A 23,986-nucleotide genomic window follows, 5' to 3' on the forward strand; every position below is an offset into this window, starting at 1 on the left:
CTGTTCTGATTTTTGAGCCCTGTGGCTCTAACTGTGCACATCACTGGAATTCATAAATATCATGCCTGAAGCTGGCCTTTTAGACATGGGAGACAGAGGGAGGCTCACCTCCTTTCCACCCCCTCTTTCCTGTGCCCAGTGGCCTCGGTCATTGCTGTTGTCATTTGCATTTCAGCCTGTTTTATTTCTTCAGTCCAAGCATGCATGTGATTAGGCCCTCTGGAGCTTTGCCAGACAATTCAGGAGTTTCTGGCCTCCAGTGGCTAACCCCTAAGGCAGCAAACTCAATCTATTTAGAGAGCTGTTAATTAAGTGAATTATGTTTGGTCAGGTATTTATGAGCGAAGAAAATCCGAATGGAAATGATAAGTGTGCCCTTACAAAAAGACTGAGTAAGCTATATGTAAATTAAAAAAAAAAAAAAAAAAAAAGGAAGAAGCAACCCAACCAAAAGAGTCTCTCTAGAAGGGTTTTGCCTCTAGTCTGGTTTAGTTTTTCTCCTTAACCATTTGAGAGAATACACTTGCTCTTTAGTGACATCATTCTCATCCCAAATATGCTTGCGAACTTGGGCAAAATGCAAAGAACTGAGAGGAATGTAAATACTGTATGTTCTCTCTACAGAATTGTTCAGGGAAATGCTGTTTACTTAGAAATAGAGTTCTAGGAAGTATGTCTGCCATCTGTGGTCCAGATGATGATGATTATGGTGATGAATTAAACATTTAGAAATAAACCCTAATGGTTGTTACTGTTTTCAAGGCTAAGGCAACTGAAATATTGTTTCATTACTCATAATGCATACAATAACTAGAATTTGTTTATGTGTCATGTATTCATAACCTAGAAAATATATTTAAAAAGAACCAGTGATTGTGGATTTTTGAGGTGTCTTGGCACAATCTCTGTGTAGGCTATGGTGCATGCATAATGTGCTAGGACATGGGGACAACGCCAGAAGCTTGAAAGCATTGTTATCATCATCATTACTTCTCTTTAATGAGGAACGGTGCTCTAAGATTCATTGTTTCATATATTGCCGTGCACAAGCATGATTCTACACCTATCAATCGGTTCATCATGAATACCCCCATTCCTGCAGCTATGAAGACACTTAAGCTGTTTATGATTTTTTACTAAGTAAGATGCATAGAAAACTAAATGCATATGATTCCTGAGCACTATTTATCAAGAACAGGCCGCGTAAAATGGACATAGAAAAGGGCAATGAAAATATTCAATATATTCACAAGATATTCACAAAATCAAGGCCCATAGAAGTTTTTCTTTTGATGTTATTAAAAACGAAAGTACATTTGATTTGGTTGCTAAAGCAACAGGAGTAAGTAATGGTGGTGGAATCATCACCCTTTCCTCCAAAAGTCAAGACACAACTCCAGTGGGATTTTATTTTATTTTTTTAAATTGTTTTTAACGTTTATTTCTTTTTGAGACAGAGAGAGACAGAGCATGAACAGGGGAGGGGCAGAGAGAGAGGGAGACACAGAATCTGAAACAGGCTCCAGGCTCTGAGCTGTCAGCACGGAGCTCGATGCGGGGCTCGAACTCACGGACTGCAAGATCATGACCTGAGCCGAAGTCGGCCGCTTAACCGACTGAGCCACCCAGGTGCCCCAGGGATTTTAAAGGTTATTTGTACAATCTAGAAGGTTGAAAAGGAGATATACAGTCCAGAAAATACAGCTGGATAGAAAATAAGTGGCTGAAATCAAGTAGAACTTGGGAGGTGGTGAGGCATAGAAATGCCATGTGTTGCCAAACACAAAAATATTAAGCTGAAGCAAGCTATTTACTTACAACTTAAGGTATTTAGTAAAAGGCTCTAGGTTTTGAAAAGTTAAAGAATGTCCCAATCTTCTTCCCAGTCTATCTTTTCTTTTTTACAAATCTTTGTACTTCTCTGCCACTAACCAAAGCAACTAATAGTTTCAATCAAACAACAGATAGTTTTGGTTGAAAATGCTAGCAAGGAAGTAGGTGAAGTGATCCTAAGTGGGTTCAGGGCTGGATAGGGAAGGTCTGGGTACTGGACACAGGTTGGGAAGAGTCCTACGCAGTGGCTTCTGAAACCAGCTCCTACAGTATCATGAAAGAGAAGTATTAAATTGGTGTACCTGGGGGGGCTCAGCTGGTTAAGCATCCGACTCTATTTTGGCTCAGGTCATGGTCTTGTGTGTTCGTGAGTTTGAGCCCCACATCAGGCTCTGCACTGACAGGTGGAGCCTGTTTGGGATTCTGTCTCTCCTTCTCTCTCTGCCCTCCCCCATTCTCTCTCTCTCTCTCTCAAAATAAATAAATAAAACCTAAAAAAAAAAAAAAGAAAAGTATTAAATTATCAGGAATTTTGCAAGCCTATTGTTACATATGGAAATTATTAAAAATTATATTAAACTTACAATTAAATAGGTTATATTAAAGACAAAGATGATAAACACTCAAACCCCTCTGCTTCCTGATTATTTTACAACATCTTACTATTATCTGTGCTTTTGAAGTAATTTTGTTACATTGTAGCTATAGGACAGAAATACTCCAGAAGATGTGCTGCTGGACAACTCTCCCTAATGCTGCACTCAGTGATAACACTGAGTAACTTGAAATCTGCTACACTGGAAAACATTTACCAGGACATTCACCGGTCCTCACTATAGCATACCGTCTCCGAGACTGGGCCTGCTCTTTATATCAGAACTGATTTTAGAGGCAAAATAGAATCCCATTAGCAAGTAAACACAAGAAATTGGGGCGCTCAGGTGGTTCGGTCGGTTAAGACTCCGACTTTGGCTCAGGTCATGATCTCGCCATTGGTGCGTTCAAGCCCCGCATTGGGCTCTGTGCTGACAGCTCAGAGCTTGGAGTCTGCTTCAGATTCTCTCTCTCTCTCTCTCTCTCTCTGCCCCTCCCCCACTCACTGTCTCTCAAAAATGAATAAATGTTTAAAAAAAATTAAAAAAAAAAGAAAGTAGATGCAAGAAATCTATAAATGTGGAAAAGAAGTACCCAAGCCAACATTTCCTCTGATCTTGCTGTCTGTAACTTTTGACCATTCAGCCATTCATGGAATGGTATTCATTGAGCACCTTCTGTCACTATACTAGGCTTTCTGGCTATAATGAAGTAGAAGATGTGATACCTTCCTTCGGGGAGCCCATGGCCTAATATGCCACCAAAAGAGCATACAGATGATTATGGCAGAGGTCGGTATGGGAGGGAAACACAAGGTTCATGGAATTACAGAAAAGGGAAACCTGTTAGTGCATGTGTGGGACTAACACCATAAACAAAGCAACACTTGGTGCTGACTAAAGTAGGTTCTTGGGGAATCTTACAGGAAGAGAGCATTACGGTGCACACAGTCTTACCATGGCTCCGAGAAGCATGGGGTGTCCTTTGGAAGAGAGGCTGGGTGAAGTTGGAAGGGAGCAGGTAGTACCTACCAAAGGCATAACAGTGGAACTGGAAGGCTTTCCAGCTGAGCAATGGCCTTGTTAATGAGAAGAGCAGCCTGGTAACAGAAGTTTGCCCATTCCAGGTGATAGTCTTGCATACATTCCTACTTACAGCTCCATGCAGCTTGGCTATATGAGAACAGTTGTTTCTTTTCATTCACCCAGACTGACGGTATTTGAGAGAAGAGGGAGGGAATTTTTAGAAAAAGGAGGCCTGATCTGAATCTTTTTAAATTTTAATTTAACTTAATTTTTATTTAAATTATTTTATTTTAATTAACTTTACTTAATTTTTTATGTATTTAAAATATTAATATTTTATTTTATTTTTAATTTTAGAGAGAGAGAGAGAAAGCAAGCAGGGGAAGGAGAGAGAGAGAAAGAGAGAGAGAGAATCTCAAGCAGGCTCCACGCTCAGCGCAGAGCCTGACATGGGCCTTGATCCCACAACCCTGGGATCATGACCTGAGCTGAAATCAAGGGATGGACAACCAATCACCTGAGCCACCCAGGTGCCCCACTGAAGGGAATAAGGATGGAAGGAGGGACTAGACATAAAGCCATATCAGGTGATAACCACCTGGCATCATGGTTAATTCCCATCTGAAAGAGGGCTATTTCTAGGATAGTTAAAAGTAGACTTGGAAGGTAAAAAGAGAGAGGAGGTAAGAGTGCAGGAAAGAGATGAGAAGCATTGCCACTCAGGTGCTGATAAGATTTTCAGTTGGTCCCTGAGATTGGGCCTGAAGCTCTAAAATAATGATTAAATTCTCATCCAATTCCTGAACAAATACTTCTAATATCAAGCAACTGAGAAGTAAATTGAAATGACATTATTAGAAGTAAGTGTCTATGTATAATAATTTTCAGTCTCTTTGCCTGAAAGAAGAGATTTCATCATCTGTATTCGTTGCTTTTGAAACTGCTAAACTGAATCCTATATTTCTTCATGTTAAATTGAAGCCTGTAGTTATCAAAATGCTGACAAGTTGAGTTATTGGTTATTTTCAGGGCCCATGCAAAGACTTTTCCATTAATAACATTCACTGTGTATACTGGTAGAAGAGAATTATTTAAAGCTACCAAATGTGTTATTACAACTTATCCTGTATGCCCTAAAAGAAGTCATTTTTGACTTATAGGGGGTAAAAAGGATATTTGCAGGGGGTTGACAAATGACAAAATACCTTTGCTAATAAAAGAGAGGAAAATGTAGTAATGCAATTCTACAATAACAGCTAAAATCTCTCACTCTTTTTTGTTTTTTCAGCAAAGTTTACCATGCTCATCTCAAAAAAATAAATAAATAAAATAAATAAGAGGTGAAACCAGAAAAGGAGAACTTAGATGAAGAAATATGTTTTAAATCCTGATTTATCATGTGGACTTAAAAATCCCTGTCAAAAAAAATTGGCCATCTATTTCCTTTATTTCATACTAAAAATGTCTCAGGCTACCAGCTCAAGTATACAAGACTGTGTCATGTGCCTTTAAGGGATAAAAAAAAAATGTGTTTTAAAAAGTTCTAATTTAAACTAAAAGGGAGTGGCTCAGGGGTAAATATGGGGTAACTACTATGGGATATGGGAAGCCTTATTTGGTAAATAAGAACTTCAAGCTTCCTTTGAAGGATGTGGTTGTCTACATAAGTAGTTTTCAAACTCATATATACATCAATCCATGAACTGTATTGAGAGGTTTGACGTGCACCATTTTGAACACATCCCTTTAGACATGATACTACACAGATATAACTATATCCCACACCCCACAACACATAAACATATACACATGATCCAAGAACAGGAACATGATGACAACTTGAATTTCACTTCTCCACGGAGTTGATTTATATTGCCTGGTTATTGCTCTCAAGTACTGTGCTAGGCAGTGTAATAGACATAGAAAAAATACCTAATTGCTGTCCTCAAGAAGGTATCCTCTAGGAAATGAAGAGAGGCAAAAAAAAAGACAAATCAGAATATAATAAGGTAAATAATTTTGTCATAAAGGCATGGAGGGCAGTGCTGAAGAATTACCCAGAATGGAGGAATTCACTTTGCCTAGACTCAGGGAAGGCTTCACAGAAAAACTGGCACTTAAAGTAATAGGATTTTGCAAGTCAAGGTGCGGATAAGTCTGAAATTAATACATTCCAATTAGTTCTAAAAAATAAACACTATAGAAACATGATCAAAAGTTTTCCTGAATACCAGTACACTGACCACATAAGACCTTTCTGCACTGTGAGCCACTTTCTGAGGTCTTGGGTTGTTTGTTGCTACAGTAGAGCCAGTTTTATCCTTTCTAATACAATCGTGTGATTGTCTTGTTGGGGCCATAGAGTGAGATCATGGTACATAAAGGTGGGGATACAGTTTCCTTGAAAAGAGCAGATGATCTCAGTGATTGGGCCAGAGATAAGAAAGAAGGATTTTGTAAGCAAGTTGGGAGAGGGAAAATGTTCCTTTCCACTGGGGTCTTTGGTCTAAGGCAGGGAGATTCCAGGGGCATTTATGATGCTGGAAGTCATGTAAGGGGTGGTGAGTGTAACAGGCACAGAAGCTTCCATCTTGTCAGGAGAGATGGGGAAAGCCAGGAGATCCTATCAACAGGCTTGTGCCTGGTCAGAATGTAGGCTTTCTTGGTGTTGCATTTCCCTTCCATTTTCCTTAAACCATCAATAAAGCCTTGCTTTGAGTAACAGCTTGGTTTCAGCTATGCTATGGGCATTTAGGGAAGAATGTGCCTTGTTTCCAACACACCAACAAAGGAGGAAACAGTGCTCTTATCCCCGGAAGTTGCAGGCAAAGAACCACTGCCCAGCTGAGGACCAGAGAGTAGGGAGTAAGTCGAAGAGAACACACACAGTGCAGTAATTCATTTCATATGGTCCTTTCCTGTCTGAAGCACAAATAAAACTAAGGTGCTAAGCATCAAAAATAGTCTGTCACTGGCCTACCTTCCCGATCTCAGTGAATTGCAAGAGGCAATTTCATGGTGCAAATGGAAATTTTCCACGAGGGTTACTCGGTAGGAAACATGTCATTCTGTCTTCCTTGTTATCAGCTCCTGTGCTGTATTTATGCTGCAGTAACAAACAGCCCAAGAATCTCAATGGCATAAAATAAGAAAGATTTGTTCCTTGTTTATCTAGGTGCTGAATGCAGGTCAGCTTGTAGCCTCTGATCAAAGTCATGTGCTTTCCAGGACTCAGGCTGAGGGGGTATCCACCTTCTAAAACATGGCCGGTCATTGTGGCAGAGGGAAAGAGAGCACAGAAAAGTGGGCACTGGCCTTAAAGCTTCCACCCTGAAGTGACATATGTCCCCTGGAAGTGACACATGTTACTTCTGCTTACCCAACGCAAGTCCCACACCCAGGGAAAAGCAGCAGGGTCAGAATGCGGAGTTAGAGCCTGATGGTTCCCACACACTCCGCACCTTTCTCAGGAAATCCCTGGAGCACCTTGCTGAAGAGTGTGTTGTTTTAATTCAGCAAACAACAATCAGATTTTAAATGTACTGAGTAGGCTGTTATCTTTGCTGACAAGAGAAATTGTGTAAGGAGGGCTAGGTTCATAGAGAAGATGAAAAAAGGAGAGACAAAAGCGTAGTGAGGAGTAGATGAGTGACGTATAAGAAGAGGAGAAATAAGAGAAATGAAGGCGAGATGGCACATCAAGATAGTGAGCATCCCCCGTTCTTCCCCTGACTGGCTTTGCTACAACCTTCTATTTCTCCAGTTCTCCACTGTGGTTCACTTTTTGAGGTCCTAACTAGCTCACCTGACGAAGAAAAACCCCTAAGAAAAAGGAAGCAGCAAGGAAGAGCAGGAGGGTGTGGGAAAATCCAAGACACATGATGAGTGTGGGCTACCAAAGAAGGATAAACTGCGGGGGGGAAAGCCAGGTCAAAAAAGGAGCTAAAAAAACATGGTGGCCACCCATGTAGAGTCTACTTAAGCTGGGAGAGATGCTGCGCACGATGAAACGATACAATTTGTTATTGCGGCCCTTGAAATACCAGATATTTCCCTCCTGCATTCCTCCTGATCATGTTTGCAAAGCTCGCACTCTTGAGATAGTGTGTGTGACCCCGGGAAGACGATTGCCGGCTGGGCATTGGTGATCTCAGAAGAAATACACTGGGCCCTTTGTGTCATGGCTTGAGGGCTGGCCTGCACTGAAATAGGCCCTGGCTGGTCACACTCCTAGGTCCAGCCTTTTCCTGCCCATCTCTAAACACGCTCTGTCCTCCCACGTCCACGCAGCCGCGGTTTCAGAGAAGAAGTTGAGCCTACTCGGTAAGGGTGGTATGACTGCATTCCAGAGAAAACCTTGCTTGTTCTGACCCATGAGAATTAGGTTTTTTTCTTTCTTAAAGTTTTAAATTTTTGCAGCTCCACAAACCTGGTGCTAAAAATATCACTTCCATGTAACCAAAGCTGCTTTCAGTAGTGCTTTGCTCCTAGACGATCAGACCATCAGGCATCTCGATTAAATGTCAGACTGTCTTTTCAATAAAAACCATGAAATCGTTTAGTTGAATCCACCGTGAGAGAGCTTCTGCATCCTCAAAGAGAGGATGTGTAATGCCCGGGAGGAGCAAGCTGCTTCCCAACGTGCTATTAAACCTTGAAATGGCAGTGGGTTTTGTTCACCTCACAGCCTCTATTTATCATTTTTTCATGCCTTGATTGTGGAACTATTTGTTTTTTTTTTTTTAATTTACGTGAAGTAGAAACAGTTTTCTACAGAAAATCCATCACTGTGTGTTACTAAGCAAGAAAACTTTGAGCGCTGCAAGTGGCTCAAATTCCCTTTCAGTGTTCTGGTCCTCATCTCCTCTTTCTCTGAAATGAGCACTTCCCTTTTCTTCCTCCATCTACATTCCTCGGAAGCTGTCATATTTTACACAGGGTAACCGCAAACCTAATCAGTGCCTCCATGTGGAAAAAAAGTTGTGTGTGTGGATGTTCATTCATAGATACAAAGAACAGATTGGCGATTGCCAGAAATGGAGGGTTGGGAGGTGAAATGAGTGAAGGGTGTCAAAGGCTCAAATTTCTAATTATAAAATAAATAAGTTGTGGAGCACCTGGGTGGCTCATCCGGTTGAGCATCTGACTCTTGATGTCAACCCAGGTCGTGATTCCAGGGTGGTGGGGTCAAGCCCCATGTTGGGCTCTACACTGAGTATGGAGCCTGCTTAAGATTCTCTCCCCATCTCTCTCTTTCTCTCTCTCTCTGTCTCTCTTTCTCTTTCTCTCTCCCTCTGCCCCTCTCCCCCACTTGTGTGCTCTCTAAGATAAAAAAATAATAAATAAATAAATAAATAAATAAATAAGTAAATAAGTGATGAGGATATAATATACAGCATGGTGACTATAGTTAATAATACTGTATTGTATATTTGAAAGTTGCTAAGAGAGTAGATCTTAAAAGTTCTTATCACAAGGAAGAATTATTGTCATAACTATGTATAGTGACAGAATTATTGGGGTGATCATTTCACAGTATTACAAATATCATATCATTACAACATCTGAAACTAGTATAATGTTATATGTCAATTATACCTCCATTTATAAAAGTGCTGAGCCCAGTGGGTACCCAGCTTGGAAAAACCCATTGTCTAAAGGAAGCAAAGGGCATTTTTTTCTTCTAGGATGATGCCTATCCCAGGCTACTGTCTTGGTGAGCAGAGAATGGGCTTCGTTTCAATCCCTACATGCCCCTTGGGTAGGCACCTTTGTAAAGCACACACACTGCCCAGCTGCACGTGTCAACTCTTACAGGTTCATACATGATATGAATGGTCCACATGTGGCTTCTTATATATGCCAGACCAATCAGAGCCCTTCTGTGGAATTTTTTCCAACTAGACCGAATAGAGTCAGACTCTGTTGGTGAAAGTCAAAAGATGAATTTCATGAGGTATCAGTGACTGGGATTTCTACCATTTGAAAAAAAGCTATTGGTAGTAAGAAAGAATGATGCCAACATGCACAAAGAAATAAGAGAAAAAGAGGGCAAGCATTCAACCAGCCCTGAAGTTACTGTTTCCAGAAACGCCCACGACCAGCAGCATCCTGCCCTTATCATGGGTGGGTGGTTTGGTTGTTCAGCCCTCCCTTGGATTCTATGAGTCAATAGACAACCCTTTTGCTTAACTTCTTTGAGCTGGGTTTGCATCATGGCAGCTTAAGGGTCATGAAAAAATGCAACAGTACTGCAAAGAGCAGCCATATATCATGGCAGCCGATGCTTCCAAAGGTGGCTCCGTCTTGCAGAGATCAGTCTCTGACCAGCCATGGAGGAGGTAACTACAACCTAGACACAGAGAGGTGTGTGCTTGTTAAATGATTAAGAAGTGACAATTCCCTATTTCTATCTGGATGACCTTATGTAAGTCTTGAGACCTCTGTTTCTACATCTGTAAAAAGGGAATTTTAATAGTTTCCATCTCATAGATTTGTTGACAAGATTAGAGGTAACAACACGTGTAAGTATTTGGGATAGTGCCTGGCACTCGATAAAGGTTAGGTATGATTATTATTCTTTTATTATTTCCAGTGTCAGAATGGTTCTTGACATAGGATAGGCACTAGTAAGAGTTGCAATGGATAGAAAACCTCATTTTAACCCTAACTCCACAGCTAACATTCTTTGACCTTAGGTAAGATATTTTTTTGATCCTCAATCTCCTTGTATATAAATGGGAAAAATAATATTTTTTTGCAGGTTCATTGAAAGATAACATGAAATAGCGTGTATGAACAAATTTTATAAACTCTAAACTCTACCCAACTATAAAAGATGAATGATTAGAAAGATGAATCTGTTTGCTTCTTTTCAAAGATGTTAAGATACCAGTATTTTAATAACTAAAAAAGAAGTGAGATTTTGAAAACTAACATTCATTTTAGATGCAATAGGTACTATATGTTCTAAAAATAGAAACTTTTTGCTACATTAGAATCAATAAAACTATTTTTTAATGTTTGTTTATTTATTTATGTATTTATTTATTTATTTATTTTGAGAGGGAGAGCAGGAGCCAGTGAGGAAGGGGCAGAGAGAGAGAGGGAGAGAGAGAATCCCAAGCAGGCTCCACTCCCACTGCCAGAGCCCAAAGCAAAGCCCAACAGGGGGCTTGATCTCAGGACTGTGAGATCATGACCTGACCTAAAATCAAGAGTCAGACACTTAACTGACTGAGCCACCCAGGTACCCCTCAATAAAACTATTTTAATTTTCATTTGAAAAAAATGTGTCCTTTAAACATTTGTCCTTTTCTTGAATTTGCCCACATGCAAAAATCTTGCTTTCCCTTCATGAGACACTGTTGGAGAAATTTGAGGATATTCCAAGCTCAGCCTGGGAAAATAGCAATTTTAAAATTACAAGTCAAATTTTGGCATGATGTTTAAAACATTAGCCTGCATACAACAAAAGAAGCTTCAAATCATACCATCTGTTTGTTGTTGTTGTTGTTGTTGTTTTTTGCACACTAGTATTTGATAAGTGGAGATTTAAAAAATAAAAGTGAATACAATCATCTCTGGACTGTTTCAGTGAAAGAGCAGCCTGACCAAAAAAAAAAAAAAAATCTATTGTTTTTATAGCAAGTTTGCAGAAGATGTTCAGCAGAATAAATTCAAGTTAAAGAATAAAATTGTGTGACAAAAAATTTTGAGAATAGACAAGTTGAACACAGCACTACAACATCCCATTTCTCTTTTAATTTAGAACATCACCATCTGTTTCCATCACACACCCCTCCCCTCTTAACCTGAACATTTGCAAGGAAGGAACTAGAAGGTGGAAGGGACTAGAGAAAGCCCGGGTTTCTGACTCAGCCATTTTCAAGCATGGTCACAGATCTGCTCAGAGTAGCTCCTTGGTGATGTGGTCCCAAGGTTGCGGCAGACACTATTGACTGCCTTCCAGCAACACTTTCCTTTGCTTCCTTGCTAACAAAATCTCAATTTGTTCCAGTTCTCGATATGCCTAGCCCTGGGGAAAACTTGTGATTGGTCTGTCAACTCCTTGCTACTACAGGTGGTGGAAATGACCCAGTTCCGGCCAATGTGCGATAAGAGGAGTCTGCTGGGGAGCTTTGAGACAGTCTCCCATCAGACAAAGGGGGAAAGGCCCATGAGGACAACCCTTCTGTCTTTGAACACTTAGGTGAAGATAAGATGCTCGGAGCTGCTGCAGACCTTTGGGAAGGTATGATGGGAAGACAAGTCCATCAGAGACACTGACTCAGTGGCTTAGCCATGTTGAGCGGCTGACCCACTCCGGAAACTCACATCTCTGGACTTCTTGTTACCTGGGTAATTAAATGACTTTATTGGATAAAATGCTGTTAGGTGTTTTGTTACTTATAAGGAAAATCACCCTAACTGATAATAGGGTCTTCCACAAAAAAAAATTTCACCCCCTGCTTTTCCTCCCTTCTGCCCCATAATATCCACACAAATACTAAGCTGTGCATTTAGAAGCAAAGAATGTCAGAATTGAAAGGTACTCTACATCTCCAATTAACATGATAAAGTAAGAAGTTCAGAAGTGATTCCCCTTGTTTAAAGAGTTGAGCCATGATAGGGCAAATGCCTTAGGGAAAGGAGAAACATACCTAAATCACCTGAACTTTGGTGTGAGTCACGGTTTCAAAATGATTTCCTAGGAGTAGATTTGTCTGTGGACAGAGAATATTAAACACTAGGAAAGTGTGAGGAGATTATCTTTAAGAAACAGAATCTGGAGGCTTCAAGATCAATGTCTTCTTCAGTTTTTGTATGGCCAGACCTTAAGAAAGTTTTTCCACATGTGAGATGAAGAATGCATTTTTCCAAGTTGCTTTCCAGAAATATACAATGAGAATTTCCTCCAGAAGGCATGAGGGCTCTGGCCTCACCACACCCGTGGTGTGCTAGACCCCTATCTGGTCCTTAGCAACACAGAGGTTATTAAGTTCATATAACCCTTTGAAAGAGGTTTTAAACAAACAAACAAACAAACAAACAGCTAAAATAAATACTACTAGGAGCATCAGAGACCAGTTTCCAAAGCTGCAAACATTTCTGAACTCATGCAATCCAATTCTACAATAGCCCTGTAGATGCAACCCGACCAATCTAGTCATCTGAGTTGTTGGCTTAGAAGATTTTCCTTGAAATTTTGACAATTCTTTCTTCCATTTTTTGCCTCAAACTTTTATGAAAACAGAGATTATTTTGATCAGAGAGAATATATTCTTTTAATTTAAGTATAAAAACAATACATGTTTACATGCATGCCTGTCCTCTACAGCGCACATCCCTAGCTCTGTTTAACAAGGTACGCAGATCATAGTAGGTGCTCAGTAAATATGTGTGACCTATGCCTGAAGAAATGCAGAAAACTTGCAAAAAGCATAAAAACAGAACTTTAGAGAAACTCCTTATTCTATACATTTATTTGTAGACAGTCAAATCTTGTTCCACAAATATGTGGGGTTTTTTTCATGTTTTTACTTGTCTTTGAAGAGAGAGAGCATGAGTGAAGGAGGGGCAGAGAGAGGGCAGGGACAGAGGATCAGAAGCAGGCTCTGTGCTGACAGCAGCGAGAGACTGATGTAGGGCTTGAACTCACAAACTGTGAGATCGTGACTTGAGCCAGAGCTGGTCACTCAACCGACTGAGCCACCCAGGTGCCCCCACAAACATTTTTTCTCTATACATTTTAAATCGTCTTATTTCTTTTTTCAATAAAGGGGAATCCTATTATAGTTGTTGTTTTCTGAAAATGCTGGTCTCTCTGGAAAATTTCGACTGTACTATCCTCTACTATTAAAAGGAACAGAAGGAATGTAAACTGCTCCCACAAGCTTACACATGTGATGGAGACAAATCTAAGTTTTCTGGCTGCCACTATAAGTTTCCCTACTCCACTAGGTAGGTCAGTCTAAGACATTTGGTAGAGTTTTACAGTTCAACTAGAACAATTTCAAAAGCTGATGTAACCAGAGTAAGTAAATAATAAATGTTCTCTTTCATTTGCTGTTACATGGGGTAAACGGAAGTCATAGCATATTTACTTTGCTCACTTGAAGAGTGATTTATGCACTGATGTTACCAACCTTGTTTCAGGGGCTGATAGCATTATACATGCAGCTCAGGAAGTAAATGAGGAGCCTGTCATTGAAACTCCCCAAAACTGTCCTCATTAGCAACATGAGTTAGCAAATACGATATTGATGCTGCTGTACCAATTCCAGCTTGGGCACACGCTATTCTAGTACATCGTCTCCTGCAGACCCTCTGTGTGGTCAGGGCAGAAACACTAGGAGGAAATCATTTAGAATTTAATTTTAAGATTCTTTGGGCAGACCATTATAAAATTTTATTGCAGCCATCAACAGGGAGCCACAAAGGGATACAACAGGACTTGAGTTCAAATTACGGTCCATTTCTGATCATGTATGCCCACATTACTTGCACACTGGATTGTCCTTACCCTTGGCAAAATTGTCCTGGAAAAAACAGGAAAATAAGGATAGTTTGTCTTAAGTTCCAGTTTCCCCATCTAGCATTCATTCAACAAATATGTATCCTTTTAGGTGAGGGGGACCCTGCAGACCACAAAGCAGACTGCCTGTGCTCAGGGGTCTTTGTTTGTTAGGCAGGAACCATAAACAAATCAGTAAGAAATACATAATATGATACTGAATAACCATAAATGCTACAATGAAGAATAAAGGAGGGTGAGGGGATGGGAGTGATATTTCAGATAGGGTTCTCAAGGGGAGAGGTGACTCTGAGCGGGAAAGCAGATAAACTGAGGAAGCAGCTGCCTAGAGGAAGCATTCCAGGCTAATGGAACAGCAAGAACAAAGGACCTGAGGCAGGTCCTCAGTTGGCATATAAGAACCAGCAAAGAAGCAGTGTGATAAGCAGAGTGAGCCAGGGGTCAGGTCTGTGAACTAGGTTCAGAGAGATAGCCAGGGACACAATCATGCAGGGCTTGGAGGTCCCAGAGAAGATTCTGGGTTGGTTCTAAATGCCAGTGATGTGACTGGAGGGTTATTGCAAGACAGTGACACGGTCCAATGTGCCTTTTAAAAGAATGCTCTGGCTGCAGTTTGGAGACTAGATGGAGGTGTGGGGTGCAAGGAGGAGGAGGAGGCTGAAACTAGAAATAGGAAAACCAGTTAGGGGATTATTACAGAAATCTTCCAGAGACAAGATTTCTGGTTGGGTTAGATATGGAGTGGAAATGAAAGAGAAAAATGCAGAATGACTGGTTAAAAGCCTCACCAACTGAGTAGTACTATCAGTAAAGAAAAAAAAACAGGGGACCAATTTTGAACATAAGTGTGAAACTATAAGAAAATCCCTCTTGATGGGGATGTGTATTGTAGATGTGCACGCTGGACCCAGCTATTACCAAAAAAAGACATTAAGGGTGGAAAGGCCCGGTTAAGATGATCTCATATGCCCTTATGAGGCCTTATAGTGTGGGGTCCTCAGAGATTTGAGGGGCCGACGCCACATCTGCTATCAGAGATGACAGAGAGGTGGGGGACACATGTACCCACCATCGTACAACAGCACAGCACCCAGAAAAGGAGATTGTTGTGAAGGAAGACAAAGTGACTGTCAGGCATTCTAGTAACCCCAGAACATCAAGATCAGTTACGTAGTCTGGGAGACCGGAAAGGAAGGCAAACCAGAGAACATCGCATGCTGGATTCTACCTTATTCATACTGAACAATGTGTGCTTTTCGCATCCTACTGTTGATGCCCTACTGAGGCTACTGAAACCATTGCTGTGGTTAGAGGCCCTGACTAAGGAGATGTTCTCGGATAACTCATGGCGAAACATTAACTTCAGCAAGGATGGACAGAAGGGCACCCCTAGAAATAGGTCCTCAGGGATGTGCTCAAGTTAAAATGAGGGGATGTTGTAGGAGGAGCAAAGAAACCGTGAACTGAAGATGAAGAATGTGTGGACCTTGATAAAGAGAGATTGGCTGCTGGTTTGGAGGGGACAAAAGGAAGGATTGTACAAGCTGAACAGATCAGTCTTTGTCTGAAGCTGTGTCAGTGGGAAAAAAAATTGCTGCAAAGTCAAGGCTAAGAAAAGATCTGCAATCGAGATTGATGTAGATGATGATATGGCTGCCCCGAAACAGAGGCTCTGGGGGGATGTTGAGGTAACTATGGCCCAAGATATATCATCAGCAGAATTGGGGGTAGGATCAGAAATACAGTAAACTGTTTCCAAGAATACTTTTGCAATTCTTCAATCTGTAAAGGCCAGAGAAGAATGAAATATACCTGATCCCAAATATAGTATCTGTAGATCCCATGTTGTATACCAAATAGCCTGTCTCAGCTGCCTATAACAGATATGACCAGGAGACGTTCAAAGGAAAAGAAGAAATGGAAGTCTTCCAAAATGATGTTATGGTACCTACCAGGGAAGGCCACTGAAATCTGTAACAGAGGATGACTCATCTGCCCATAAGACCCAGACTCCTGAACACAGCCAGTTCTGAGACCGGTTTCTCAAATCAGGCTTCCACCAAATGAGACAAAAGAATCTTTAGCACCCATGATCATAAATTAAGCACATACTACCTCTTTAAACACCATGCTTAATGCAAAAGACCTTCTACAGTCTCTGAATTTGTCACATAAGGTGAAAAGGAAAACAAGGCTGCCAATGAGAAAATGAAACTATGATTCCGAGTAGAAAAGAGCAGATGCAGCCAGAGGGCTGAGTTCCTTATAGAGTAGCAGTTCACTTAAGTGAACCCTTAAGCAGCCGGCCCCTTAAGCACATGCCTCAAGAGTTGGGGGCACCAGGTTGTACCATTTGTCATACAGGGTCCTGTCTGGCAGTCCAAAGATTGGCCATGGCTTTTGCCTGATGGATCACCAGTTGAAATATTTGTCAAATTTAAAGAATTTTGTCTCAACTATGATGAAATTTGTCTAGATCTAAATGTCCAGCAATAGAATGAAACAGTGTTAGAACTCAGTTATCACAGTGGCACCTGGATGGCTCAGCCGGTTAAGCGTCTGACTTCAGCTCAGGTCATAAACTCGTGGTTCGTGAGTTCAAGCTCCACGTCTGGCTCTGTGCTAACAGCTCAGAGCCTGGAACCTGCTTTGGATTTTGTGTCTCCCTCTGTCTCTGTTCCTCCCCCATTTGCACTCTGTCTCTCTCCCTCTCAAAAATAAATAAAGATTTAAAAAAACTTAAAAAAGAGAACTCAGTTATCACAAAATTTCTTTGGATAGATCAGTTTTCTTAGAGTTCTAAGAAACATTGATAGCTATGTGGTAAAACATACAGCCCACTTGAGATTCTGAATTTTCTCCTATTTCTGGAATTTGGATCAAGACACATGGATATATCTTGACCTAAAGGCTGAGTGAGGCTCAAGCTTTATGAATTTACCAAAACTTACAAATGAAGGTCACAGATTGATCTTTTAACAAGACCTTATTTAATGCTTTGAGGAGAACCCTGATTAATATACTTATGTTCTGTGGTTTTTATCTTTTCCTGTGGTGTCCTCCCAACTCCTGCGTTTCTTCTCTATTTCTTCATCTGCTAGAAGGCCCTCCTCTCCCTCCCACTCCTATGTTCAGGGAGCGACATATAGCAGAACCCCCTGCCACGCTTCCAGCTATGTGATGCTACTGCTAATCGAAGTGCAGGTTGAAAAACAAGATATTATTTGTTATTTCTCATTGTAAGTTTTGTAATTACCATGACTGCTGTTTAGAACACTTTGGAACTACCACTAGTCTGAAGCCCAACCTCTGAATGATGTGTGTCTAATCACAGAATGGAGTGGCAGTGTTGTAAATGTCACCCCACTCTACTGCTCTGATATATGCCCTCATTAAAGTTGAGGAGAAGAAATTTAAATACCAGGGTTGAGCTCCTGAGCAATCATGCCATTTCTGTTGATCACCTAATGAAAATTTATGGCATTTAACAGCGAAGAGATAAGTTTACATGGGGATACTAGCTTCCACAGCCGTGCTAACCCCATTTCCAGAAAAGGCCTTCCACCACACTTGCCCTTACAGTGTGTTTTAAGATTCTCCTAATTGCAGAAAGCACTGTAGGGCCGAGGAGAGGTTGGGGACTTTAGTTCTGCAATTTTATTACCAATGATACACATAAAATTTAGATACTGGTAAGCATCATGAGAACCCTGAAAATTGAAACGTAGAGGCCAAAGTAAAGGTAAACTTTGCTTGATCTGTTTTAGACTATGCCTATACTATTTTCCTAGGGTCCCACAGATGTGACGTTTAATAACAACTATTAAAAAAAGCAAATATGGAGTATAAATATGAGCATAGAAACAGCCACACAGTGAAAAACCATTAACACCTTAAAAAGAAGCAGAGAGAGACCATGTATCACATATCTGAAGTGGGTGAGAATTATGTCATCCCCAGAATCCAATTTGTGAGAGGAAATAAATATTCCCAGGAAGCCACAGGAACTCTTTTTGGTGGGGTGATTGTGGACTGCAACAGCACCCACTGCCTGTGCTGCGCATCGCCTGGCCTTTCTGGTTTGGCGTGGGCCCGTGGGACAGGGGGTGCAGGTGGCTGACGCCACGCTGCTCTTGTTTATGCTCTTTGTTCAATAGACTGGGTCTGTGGTCTCCTTCTCGGCTGAATCTGTAGAAGTGTGGCAAGCCAACCTGGTAGTGTTGTAAGTGGCCGTGCTGCCCCTTAGTGACTGTTTGCTTCAAGGAAAGCCTGACCAACAATAGATTAAGAAAAGGAGAATGTTCAGGGTGCCTGGGTGGCTCAGTCACTTGAGCATCTGACTCTTGATTTCGTCTCTGGTCGTGATCTCACAGTTTGTTGAGTTCAAGCCCTGAGTTCGGGTCTTCACTGAGTGCAGAGCCTGCTTGGGATTCTCTTTCTCTCCCTCTCTCTCTGCCCCTCCTATTTTCTCTGTCTTTCTCTCTCTTTCAAAAGAAAGAAAAGAAAAGAAGAGAAAAAAAAGAAAAGAAAAGAAAAAAAGAAAAAAAGTTTATTTTCCTCCACTGGACATAGGCAACTGCCACGTTAAGTCAGCAACATGTCTGTGCAAAAATTCTTCAGGCTTCTTGGCAAAAGGATGGCTGCTGTGGTTCTAGGCATCACATCTGATTTCAAGGCAGGTTGAAGCAGTGAAAGCAGATCAACTATCTGCCTGGTTTTATTTTTTCAGGAAAGCAAAGCTTTCTCAAAACCTGCCCCCCCCTTTCCTCTGTGTATTATTGACCCTAACAGGGTCACACCACCCTGGGCTTAAGGGAGACCAGATATCCAGTTTTGAAAGATAAGAACTAGATTGGTATGATTGGTCCAGACTAGACCAGATTAGTCACAATACACTCCTGAGCTGCCTCCCTGCCTCTCTGCACTGGACAGGAGTTCCATAGGGGAGACACAAAGGGAGGATAGTTTGGGTGGACAACAGTTGTGCCTGCCACTTGAACTAATGTAGCGAGTCCTAGCTTCCCAGCTCCCAAAGACCAGTCAGTAGCTGACCCCATTCTTCCCTTGCTTGCATGTCAATTGTATCTCATACTTGAACTGGCAAATGAAGAGATGGTTGGGGGTATTACGAAAACAACTTCTAGTTCTGCAGAAACCGTAAGACTAACCTAAAAAAAAAAAAAAAAAAACTATTAGAGTTGTCACAATAAAGAACTTAAGATACACCAGTTTCTGAAATCCTCCTCTTTTCTTTTTTCTAGTGGTGAAATACCAGACTTAACATCAAATGCTTAGAAGAGAATGACATTAGGTGGACATCTAGAGTCTGAAGCCACCACAAACTTAACTTTGCAGAAAATCAAACATAATAAGTTTCCTTCAAGTAAGAGTACTATATCCTCTCTTAAGAAATAGTTGGGATTATTACTTGTATTTTGGCAAATTGGTACAAGGAAAGGCAACCCATCTGGTCTGGAGAGGAAAGAGTTTTCCAAATGCTAACATTGGACCTACTCCCTCAGGAGCTAGGGTACAGGTATATAAGCCTTGCATTCTCTTTCACCTGTCAAACCCCTACAGATCCCTCAAGACCATGCTTACCAATAACTTTCTTTACAAAATCTTTCATAGAATTCTCAAAGCTAGTAAAACCATCTGTAGTCTTACAGCCCTTTTTCATATTTCTGATTTAACTCTTACCACTGACACACTGGAATTATTTACTTAGCCCTGACTCACCAACTAGGTTAGGAACTTATCCAGGGGAGTAGTTTTGTTCCAAACACTTCGCACAAATTGGGAAGCACAGCAGTAAGTTCTCAACATATTTTTACTGAATAAAATTACAAACTTGAATAATTAACAACCTACGACATTGAAGTCCCATATCTTCATTGAAACTCTCAAAAAATTAAAAATGCATTCATGGTCTCCAAAAAGAGATTAGCAAAGTAAAAAGCAAATGCAAACCAAGAAAAATATTTGCAACTCCTATCGTGTAAAAATGGTTTATTTTTCTAACATTAAAAACTCCTAAAAAAATTGAGATGAAAAAGATCAACAAGACAAAACATAACCAGGCAAGGATATGGACAGACAGATCACGTAAAAAGAAGTATACAGGAAACCTTAGGGGAGCTTGGGGGGCCCAGTCGGTCGAGCATCCAACTCTTGATTTGGGCTCAGGTCATGATGTCACTGTTCACGTCGTGAGATGGAGCCCACAAGGAGAATCCCTGCATGGGATTCTCTCTCTCCCTCTCTCTCTGCCCCTCCCCTGCTCCCAACATGAGTACCTGCACGTGCACCCTCTCTCGCTCTCTCAAAATAAATAAATTTTTAAAAAATGATAAAGGAAACCTTAAACCAATGTAAAGATGTTCAATCTTATTCATAACTTTTTAAATGCTAATGAAAACTATACTGGGATGCCATCCTCACCCATCATACTGGCAAACAGTCAGAAGTTCAACAATACCCTCTCTGTTAGTAAAGCTGTAGGGAAATAGGCATTTCTGGTAGAATGCAAATGGCACGGTCCCTAGAAGGGCCATGTGGTGGTAACTGTGCAACATTAGAAATGTTTCCTCACTCTAACCCAGATCTCATACTTCTGGAAACTGATCCTACAGAAGTGCCTGCACAGCTACAAGGTGGCATATGCACAAGTGCTATGTTGTGGTATTGACTGTAAGAGCATAAGAAGAGAAGCAGCCCGTTTCCATAAATGGAGGATTGGTGACGTCAACCATGGAACGTCTCACAACAGAATCCATACAGCTGGGAAAGAGTGAGGTTCCCTTCTCTGTTGTGCTGGAGGAAGGCATCCAGGACAGATGGTTGAGTGGAAAGGCAAAATTCACAATAGTGAACACACTGGGATGCCTGTGGTGTCATAAAAGGGAGGGTAAATTTATTTTTGTTTATTTTTTTAAATGTTTACTTTTGAGACAGAAAGAGAGAGTGCGTGTGCACATGAATGGGGGAGGGGCACAGAAAATGAGAGAGAAAGAGAGAGAGAGAGAGAGAGAGAGAGAGAGAGAATCCCAAGCAGGTTCAGTTCTGCACTATCAGGACAGAGCCCAACGTGAGGCTCGATCCTACAAGCTGTGAGATCATGACCAGAGCTGAAATCAAGAGTCAGACACTCAACTTAGGCACCCTGTTTTATTTTTGTTTATAATTGCATAAAGTACTGAAGGTGTATACTTCGAGGGGAGGGAGGAGATCAGAGAACAGGGCGGGTAGAGTGGAAGCAGAACTTCTCATCGCATGCCATTCTCATTTTTAAAACCTGTGAATTATTACTTATTCCAAAAATTAAGTCATAATTTTAAAATCTTACATTTTGCACACAGGTTTTGGAGCCAGATTCTATGTCTTTTTATCTCTGCCTCACCTCTTACTACATCAGTGAATTTGGGTAAGCTTCTTAACCTCTCTGAAGAAGATTTTGAGGAGTTGATAAATGCAAAGAAACAAAGCCTAAAACAGAGTAAGTTTTGTGTAAGTTTTGGCTGTTATTAATACTGTATTTAATAATAATAATGTTGAAGAACTCTGGGTAATGCTTTTGTGATAAGATTTCCGGAATCTTCCTAATATTCCCGTGTGACAATGGAGTACTACGTGGCAATGAGAAAGAATGAAATATGGCCCTTTGTAGCAACGTGGATGGAACTGGAGAGTGTTATGCTAAGTGAAATAAGCCATACAGAGAAAGACAGATACCATATGTTTTCACTCTTATGTGGATCCTGAGAAACTTAGCAGGAACCCATGGGGGAGCGGAAGGAAAAAAAAGAAAAAAAAAGAGGTTAGAGTGGGAGAGAGCCAAAGCATAAGAGACTCTTAAAAACTGAGAACAAACTGACGGCTGATGGGGGATGGGGGGGGGGGGGATGGGTATTGAGGAGGGCACCTTTTGGGATGAGCACTGGGTGTTGTATGGAAACCAATTTGACAATTAATTTCATATAATAAAAAAAAATATTCCCGTGTGATAGGTATACTCTGTTTCTCTTTTCAAAGATAATAAAATGAATGCCAGGAGAAATAGTGATTAATCCAAGAGGGCACTGAGTCAGAGCCAAGTACCAATGCAGGAGCTGACACCTGGGTACTGCCATCTCATTCCACGTCACACATATGGGAACAGTATGAGACCAGTGCATTGATTTCTATTCCTTTCTACCAAGTCAGAGAATATAATGCATCTGATTTTGAGGTATTAGGAATGTGCAAACCGTTTCAAGATGAGCAAGACATCTGCAAAACACAGCCCCTGAAAGTAACTGCTACAATTCTTGATGAAATCTTCCTACTAATTTTCTAGTTGCCCAGAAAACAGGGGTTACCACGAGGCTGGGAGTTTCTAAGGAGAAACTTTAACTACAGGCAACAGGTTCAGCTGTAATGCTTGTGTTTACAGTGCTGAACATGCCCACCCTCTGATTGTCTATTTTTAAAAATAAGAATTGCTAATGCCAAAATGATAGAATTAGCTGGGCACTGTCAGATCATTTGTCAGTCCCCTTTGGATGGCTCAGTTTGCCTTCTTCTGTGGAAAATGAATATCTACATGACATTTTGCTATTTGAATTATCAGATATATCAGATAACACCGATTCAAAACAGTACAAAGAAACATTTCAGGTTTTTTTTCTAATCAAAAAACGAAGCCTAACACATGGTGAAGAAATTGTGCCCCCTGCTGATTTAATTTGATATCAATGTCATAATCTTAAAAAAATTTTTTTTGAAACCTCCAGGACTGCAGGAAAATGCTTGTGTCTTCAAGGTCAGTAATTTTAGTGTCCTCTCGGATTCTAAGGCAGCCTCTGTCAGCAATTAAGAGCTCTTTGCTTGATATCGACCTTGGAGAAAAAGGAATCAAAAGAGGAATACTTCCTTTTGTGAGCCATATAAGAACCTTCTCAGTATTCCTCATACCTTTGTCGCCTCTGAATGGGAGAAGCAGGCAAGACAAAAACCTTAGGGAGACGTGTGGGCTGATGGTGAGCACAGCCCCTTGTGATTACTTTCACTTTTATTAGGACACAAAGGACGTTAGAACTCCGTTTCAACTATCAGGAGAAATAAAAATGCTCCTTGTGATTGATTGAGTTTATTCAGTCTGAGAATACTATCATTGCCGTGAATAGCAATCATGATCATACATTCAAGGCGACTGGAAGTCATTTTTTTAATTTGGTATGAACGACCTCTTCAGATTCTAAATGTGTCCTTTGAAAGGGCTCCAGCCCTGGACAAAATAGTGAACTATAAACGTAGCAACTGCAGCCCAACCCTCCCCTCTTCTGGGATCCTCATATTTTTCTTGATGTCTTGGGCCCTTCCTTGCCTATTACCTTTCAACCTGAACTTTCGATCTATTTCCTTTTCTGGTCTGGTACTAATTTCCAAAAGTGGCCAAGCAATCCTTCAGGAAGTTTTCATTGACAGAGCTTATACTCTTCTCTGCAATGAACGGAATGTTTATGGCCTCCCCAAATCCATAGGATGAAGCCCTAACCCCACTGCTATGGTATTTGGAGGTGAGGCCTTTGGAAGTTTAATCAGGTTTAGATAAGATCATGAGAAGGGAGATCACATGATGTGACTGACGGCTTTACAAGGGCACATGGAGAACAGAAAGCTTTCCCTCCACCATTTTAGGATACAGTAGGGTGGCCTTCTGCAAATCAGGGAGAAGGTCCTCACCAAGAACCCAACCATTCTGTCACTCTGATCTTGGATTTCCAGCCTCCTGAACTGTAAGAAATAATTGACTATGGTTTGAACCCCCGCCCCCCCCGGTACTATTTTGTTATGGCGGCCTGAGCTAAGACATTCTCTCAAAGGAACACATCTTTAGGAGAAAGTCCTGAACTTAGAAAGGACTTCAATGGCGCATCCACCCTTGGAGAAGACAATGCAGGAGGTGTTTGGAGTAGAGGGCAGCTCCTCATGCCTCTCCCAGCAGAGGCCATGGGCC

General features: G+C 41.0%; 1 pseudogene; it reads left to right on the plus strand.

Annotated features, from left to right (window-relative positions):
* The first annotated feature begins 7,456 nt into the window (after positions 1 to 7,456).
* LOC125939097 (parafibromin-like) lies at positions 7,457 to 23,769 on the plus strand (annotated as a pseudogene).
* The last annotated feature ends 217 nt before the right edge of the window (positions 23,770 to 23,986 follow it).

Source organism: Panthera uncia (assembly GCF_023721935.1).
Source record: "Panthera uncia isolate 11264 chromosome B2 unlocalized genomic scaffold, Puncia_PCG_1.0 HiC_scaffold_24, whole genome shotgun sequence".
NCBI lineage: Eukaryota > Metazoa > Chordata > Mammalia > Carnivora > Felidae > Panthera > Panthera uncia.